Below are 6,000 nucleotides of genomic sequence, written 5' to 3'. Positions count from 1 at the left end.
GAAATGTCATGTCTAATTCACTGCATTGCAGTTAGCCTGCTCAAGATTTGCAGGAAACTTAACAGAAGCAAATCATGGTAATACAGAAAAGACCATTAATAGACCATTATTTTATGCACTATGTTTCTCCAAATGTGACTGGATTATTTTCTTCTAGCTGTTTGGACAAAAAATACACAAAACAACAGAAGGTGTGTTAATTAACATGCAGTTGTAAGCTAATGCCTACATGAGGACTAACCCAAAATGTTATAAAACAGTGAGTTGTTGAGTTATCCAGAACTTTTTGTTGGGCTTGAGTTTATGCAAAATAGGAGGAGACCTAGAACTGGTGGAAGAAAGTCCCTTTATCCTAGCACTCATAGGTGCAATTTCAAACCGACATAGTACCTTTTAAATAATAATCCAGTTAACAGTGAAATTGTATATATTTATTTACACAGAAATAAATCTCCTTGTGTACTGTATATACTCAAGTATAAGTCTAGAAATTTTAGCCAAAAAATTGACCCAAAAAACCTAAGTCAACTTATCCATGAGTCAATGTAAGTACTGCACTTTAACTCTTATTTTAAAAAAGGAACTATCTCCTGGTGAAAAGCAACAGTGTCATATGCCCTGGAAGTACTGATCCCCCTCTGCTCTCTCATCCATCCAGCCTTTTGGGTGAGTACAAACAATTATGCTTGTTGGGATTTTCTAAGTTCTTTGGCATTGTTTTCCTTTGTTTCATCCTTTAGATCCTTTGTTTCATGCCCCTAAGTTTGACTCTGAACATATCCAGAGAACATACCAAAATCCATAATTTTGGCCCAAAACCTGCCTTTGACTTATACATGAGGTCGACTTATAGGCAAGTATATATGGTAAATCTCATTGGGCCTTTCTCTCAGGTGTATGTATAGCATTGCAATCTTAGGCTGGAAAAGCAGATTTTGTGAAAAGGCATCTTGTTTGTTGTTCTTCATTGGAGTACACTCGTTTAATCAATTGTTGAACGGTGAGTCAACACAAGGACAAACCTGCTGGATTCAATGGGTCTACTCCTGTTGAACAAGACTAATGAATGTAACTGTTCAATGACTAGAGTGCAAGGATAAAAAGAATTACTATAATAATCAATACAGAGAAATAGAAAACAACCACACACAAAAATAAAAAATGAGAGACCTCTTCCTTTTGGCTAAGATCAAGTGAGAAATCTGTACTTAGGAGAAGTGGCAACTGTTAAAACAGAATATGGAAAAACAGAATGGAATCAAAACAGTTAAAGATTTCCCATACCTTGGATCAAACATTGATCAGAATGGAGACTGTAGTCAAGAAATTAAAAAGACTAGAAATGAGAAGGGCAGCTATGAAGGAACTAGACAAGATCCTAAAATGTAAAGATATAAACTGAACACTAAAGTTAGAATTGTCCAAGTCATATTATTCCTCCTCATCATGTATGGATGTGAGAGCTGGACAGTGAAGAAAGCAGATAAGAGGAAAATCAACTAATTTGAGATGTGCTGTACCATGGATAGCCAAAAAGAGAAACAAATGGGTCCTAGAACAGATCATGAATTGAACTCTTTCAGGAAGCTAAGGTGACAAAACTGAGGCTGAGGTTGTACTTTGGCCTCATCATGAGAAGGCATGACATTAAAAAAGACAATAATACTAGGGAAGGTAGAAATTAGCAGCCGATAAAGAGGAAGACTGCACACCAGATGGCTAGACTTAATCAGGGAGGCTGCAGGCCTGAACTTGCAGGACCTGAGCAGAGAGCTGGAGAATGAGGGTCTTAGAGACGTTTCATTCACAGGGTTGCCATGGGTCTAGATCGACTCAACAGCAGTTAACAACTATCTGAGGAAGCCAAGTGAAGTCTACGAAAGCTCATGCTGCCAACCTCTTTATTTCAGTTAGTTTCAAAGGTGCTACAAGATCTCTCTACATACCAACTCCTGCAGTTAATTGCCATCAAGTCAGCTTCTACTTTTAGTGACTCTGTGAATGAGAGACCTTCTGTTATAATTCTGTTATCAACTGCCCTTCTCAAGTCTTCCAGTTTCAGGGCCATGGCGTCCTTGATTGAATCTATCCACCTATAATGCAGTGTTCCTCTTTTCATACTGTTTCCCACTTTACCAAGCATTATCATCTTTTCGAAGGAGCCCTGACTTCTCATATGTTCAAAGGTAGTTTAGCTTCCAGGGAAAGTTCAGACTTGATTTGTCTTTTTGGCAGTCCATAGTATCTGCAGAACTCTCCTCCAGCACCACACTTGAAAAGAGTTAATCATTTTTCTTCATAAGTCCAGCTTTCACAGCCATACAAAGAAATCAGAAATATTATGGCATGGGTAGTCCTGACCTTGGGTATTCAATGATTTGCACTTGAAGATCTTGTCTAGTTCTTTCACAGCTGCCTTTCCAAATCTACTCTAATTACAACTAAAACAGAAATTAGACCTTTGTCTACCTTTTCTCACTACCATAACCCTAGAAAAATTGAATCTGTTAGTGTAGTGCATCAATAGAATTACAGCCATAGTTGACCATCACTTTCTACTTCTCTTTTCTGAGATTATGACTATGGTAAATGCATAATCATGGTATCACTATCCAGCCAGTATGCTCCCTTAACAACTAGCCCAGCAACTTCCAAAAACCAGTCTCCTCCAAAGTTTCTGCTGGGTTGGGGATGCTGCATCTTGAGTGTGCTGAATTAGAGAAGGCTTGTGTTGCGTAATTCTGAGATGGGCAAAGTGTTGGACTCCAGTTCCCAAGAATTATACTTAATTTAGCTAATGGAACCTTTGGAGTTGCAATCCAACAATTCTGGGATGCAAACGTTGGCTGAAGATCTCTGAGATGATCTTCAGAATTCATAAATATTATTGCACATATAATGCATAAATTAGGGAAAGGTAAAATGTTCTATGATGTTGCAAAGCAAGAGTGAGGAAACTGCAGTCTTTGGGTCATATGTGAATGGGAAATGCAGTCCAATAGCATCTGGAGGGTCCAACATTATTGTCCTATTTGGATTTTACTCTGTGCTTTTTTTTAAGGTCAGCAACTACATTTACAATGTAATAGACAGACTGTTAAATTTAAATCTTGTGAAACCAAATTTGCTCCTTGCCAGAAGCAGAAATTTGTGGATTACCTTTTAGCTTGTCACTGTTTGCCTACTGACCTACTTTACAGGGTTGTTGTGATAATAAAATTGTAAGAAAATGTGTGCATCCCTCCCCACCTCTGAGTAGAGTAGGAATGTGGATCCTTTGACCTCAGATTTTACCTTGGGTGATAGGAATGCAACGCTATTTGAAAGGCTACAGGTTTCCCATGCCTGCCTTGGAGGAAGTATGCAATAAAAATATGACCAATATTCCAAAAAGAACCCCTAAAATCTTTCAGGCCAATCTTATTCATTTCAAATTATATTGCAATTTCCCCTCTCTCTTTAATTTTCAGCAACATGGCCATATATGGCATACTTGTCCAAGAAAATAAATAAACGATGATGTAACAAACAAAATCCTTGCCACGTGACATTTAGTAAAAGCATGTTGAGCAAAATTAAGTTCTACACTTTATAATGCTGCAAGAGATTTGGAGAGAATCCTGTAGAAGTCACTTTGCTCCGAACTTCACATAGGAAATCTGAGATTCAGAGCAACTTATGTTTTTGGCTTGTAATCATGGATCATGGGGTGATCCAGAAATAAACTCCACACTTCAAAGAGGGAAAGAGTTCAGAGCTGCTCTGCAGATTATCAACACAGAGAGACAGGAGAGAGATGCATCCAAAGGGGGAATGTACTTTTATGAATTAAGAATTCACCAAGGAAAATATCTCTGGGCAAACTTCATTTGCTAGAGAAACCACAAGGTAATATAATACATACTTTAAATGTCTTTTGTTTGGTCCAGGACATGTCATTTTTGAAGAATATGCATAATTTTTCCTCCCTCCAGATATTGAATTGCTGTGAATTAACAATGAAGAAAGGGTTTTATATGTGAAATAGTGTTGAGAACAAAGGACTGTTTAAATTGATTTTATTTTGAGGACTTTTAAAGTAGAATGTATTATATTTTGATGACAAATTGAATTCTAACCTATAAATATGCAACTTAATGACTCCTTGCCCCCACATACCAGTTTTATATAAATATTTTGTGCCCTTTCCTTGTGAAACATTATATGCAGAGATTGATATTATTAACAAAGGAATCTGAAAGATTATGATGCTTGTCCATTACAGAGTCTAAAGTGAAGGAGTAAAGCCACCGTAAGTAACTGTTTCTTTCATTCAGATAACATTGGGTTTGTTTCAGTGACTTACCAAGATAATAAAGTAGCACTAAGGGTAAAGAGTAAAATAGAGCAGGTGCTAAAAACCACATTGTATCCTCATATTGGTGGTGTCAGACATGCCAAATTCACTTCATAAACACTCTGATGTATCTCAACAGCTGCAGACTGGGGGGGGGGGATTTATTTACTCAGAAATGTTTCATCATCTGAAAACATTGTCTCTTCCCAGCTCATAGGAATCACGGGTACAAAAATATATTTGGCTGCTTCTGACCTACATTATAAGAAGGTGCAAATATAGTATTAGCTTATGAAAGTCAGCACATTCATCTCAGTGTTTGGGAAACAAGTGTATGCGCAAAGATACCGATCTTGTGATAAGAAGTTCTGAACAACAAGTTGCATATTCTGTCACATCACATATAACCAGTTATGAGCTATGAAGAACATAAAGAAAGCAGGCCAATAAAACTAAACTGGAAGTTGATTTTCTGTAATGATAACTTTTTGTGAGGACCTGTATCTGAATGTCTAGATCTATGTGGTCTAGAAGTATGCACAAATCTTACATTTATACAATGATGTCCATTTTGTACTCACAAAAATACACATATATTCCCTTCTTGTATACCTATGTATACATTTAATTCCGTGAATGTAGAGCCTGAAAGTAACGACCAACTGGTAATTCCTGTGGTTGCATCCTATGGAATCCTGGTATTTGTACTCTGTTGAGATAGTACAGTTCTCTAGTAGTGATTTCTAAGTAAATAAAACTAAAAATCCCAGGATCCCATGGGATGGGTCCATGACAATTAAAGTGATGTCAAACTACTCTAATTGTGTAGTAGAAAAAAGACTGTAGTTATCTGTAATCAGTTACATTATTATTATTATTATTATTGCTCATTGGACATAATGAAATTATATTAAAAATAACTTAATGTGTGGAAACAATGTGACTATTGGTGCAATGAGTTAACTTTTCTATGTCATTTTAGAAGCATTTTAACTTGAATTTTCCATGTTTGTTACAATTTTTCTATGAAATCTCAGAGTTCATCCCCTGTAATGGAAAAATAATGAGAAATGCAATGATTTCCTTTTCAAAAAATGCAAGAAGTAACAAATCAGCTTTTAGTGCTGTAATTATAACACTATTTTTAATTACTTTTAGAAAGCAACTTTACAAATGAATCTAGTTAACTGAACAAAGAAGGTGTGTTAGTTTTGTGTGTTTGTGCATCCATGTCCTAAAAACAATTGGTGGTTCAGACTCCATTGCTATTCTGTACTTAAGTAAGAAGGTGCAAAATCCCTTGATAGAAGTGGACCAGGCATGTGCTTAACAGAGCATAGATTTGCAGCATAAGCATTTATAGAAATGGGACTGAGGAGACTATTAAAGATAACATTTGACAACCATGAGACTTGTAACATTGCTTTAAAGTCATTTCCAAGTTAGTTTCTAGCAAAGAAGAGCTGTCAGCATCGAAAACTGGAAGTAGTGTTGAATTTAGGACAGAACTTTGGGGCTGAAGTTCAAGGTTTTCTCTGCTTATGCATTCAGACATAACAGAAGAATTACAACTTACCATTTAAAGAGATGAGCCTCAGTAAGACCATTAAGCCCAGAGTCTACTATTACCTAACTTCACCACTAACTGGACAGTGCTAAGTGGA

The 6,000-nt window shown here is 36.5% G+C and overlaps 1 protein-coding gene across 2 annotated transcripts in view; it reads left to right on the top strand.

The window, feature by feature from the left end:
- The first annotated feature begins 3,618 nt into the window (after nucleotides 1-3,618).
- ASB2 (ankyrin repeat and SOCS box containing 2) overlaps nucleotides 3,619-6,000 on the top strand; it is a 39,544-nt gene continuing 37,162 nt past the window's right edge. For both annotated transcript variants that reach the window (XM_089522447.1, XM_089522446.1), the window contains exon 1: nucleotides 3,619-3,888. The gene's annotated coding sequence lies outside the window, so the exon portion shown is untranslated. The remainder of the gene's footprint in view (nucleotides 3,889-6,000) is intronic.

This window comes from Sceloporus occidentalis, unplaced genomic scaffold (genome assembly GCF_023333645.1).
Source record: "Sceloporus occidentalis isolate IW3139 unplaced genomic scaffold, rSceOcc1.0.p SCAF_4, whole genome shotgun sequence".
Lineage (NCBI taxonomy): Eukaryota > Metazoa > Chordata > Lepidosauria > Squamata > Phrynosomatidae > Sceloporus > Sceloporus occidentalis.
Note: the sequence above shows the minus strand (reverse complement) of the source record. Positions and strands in the feature narration are given on the sequence as shown.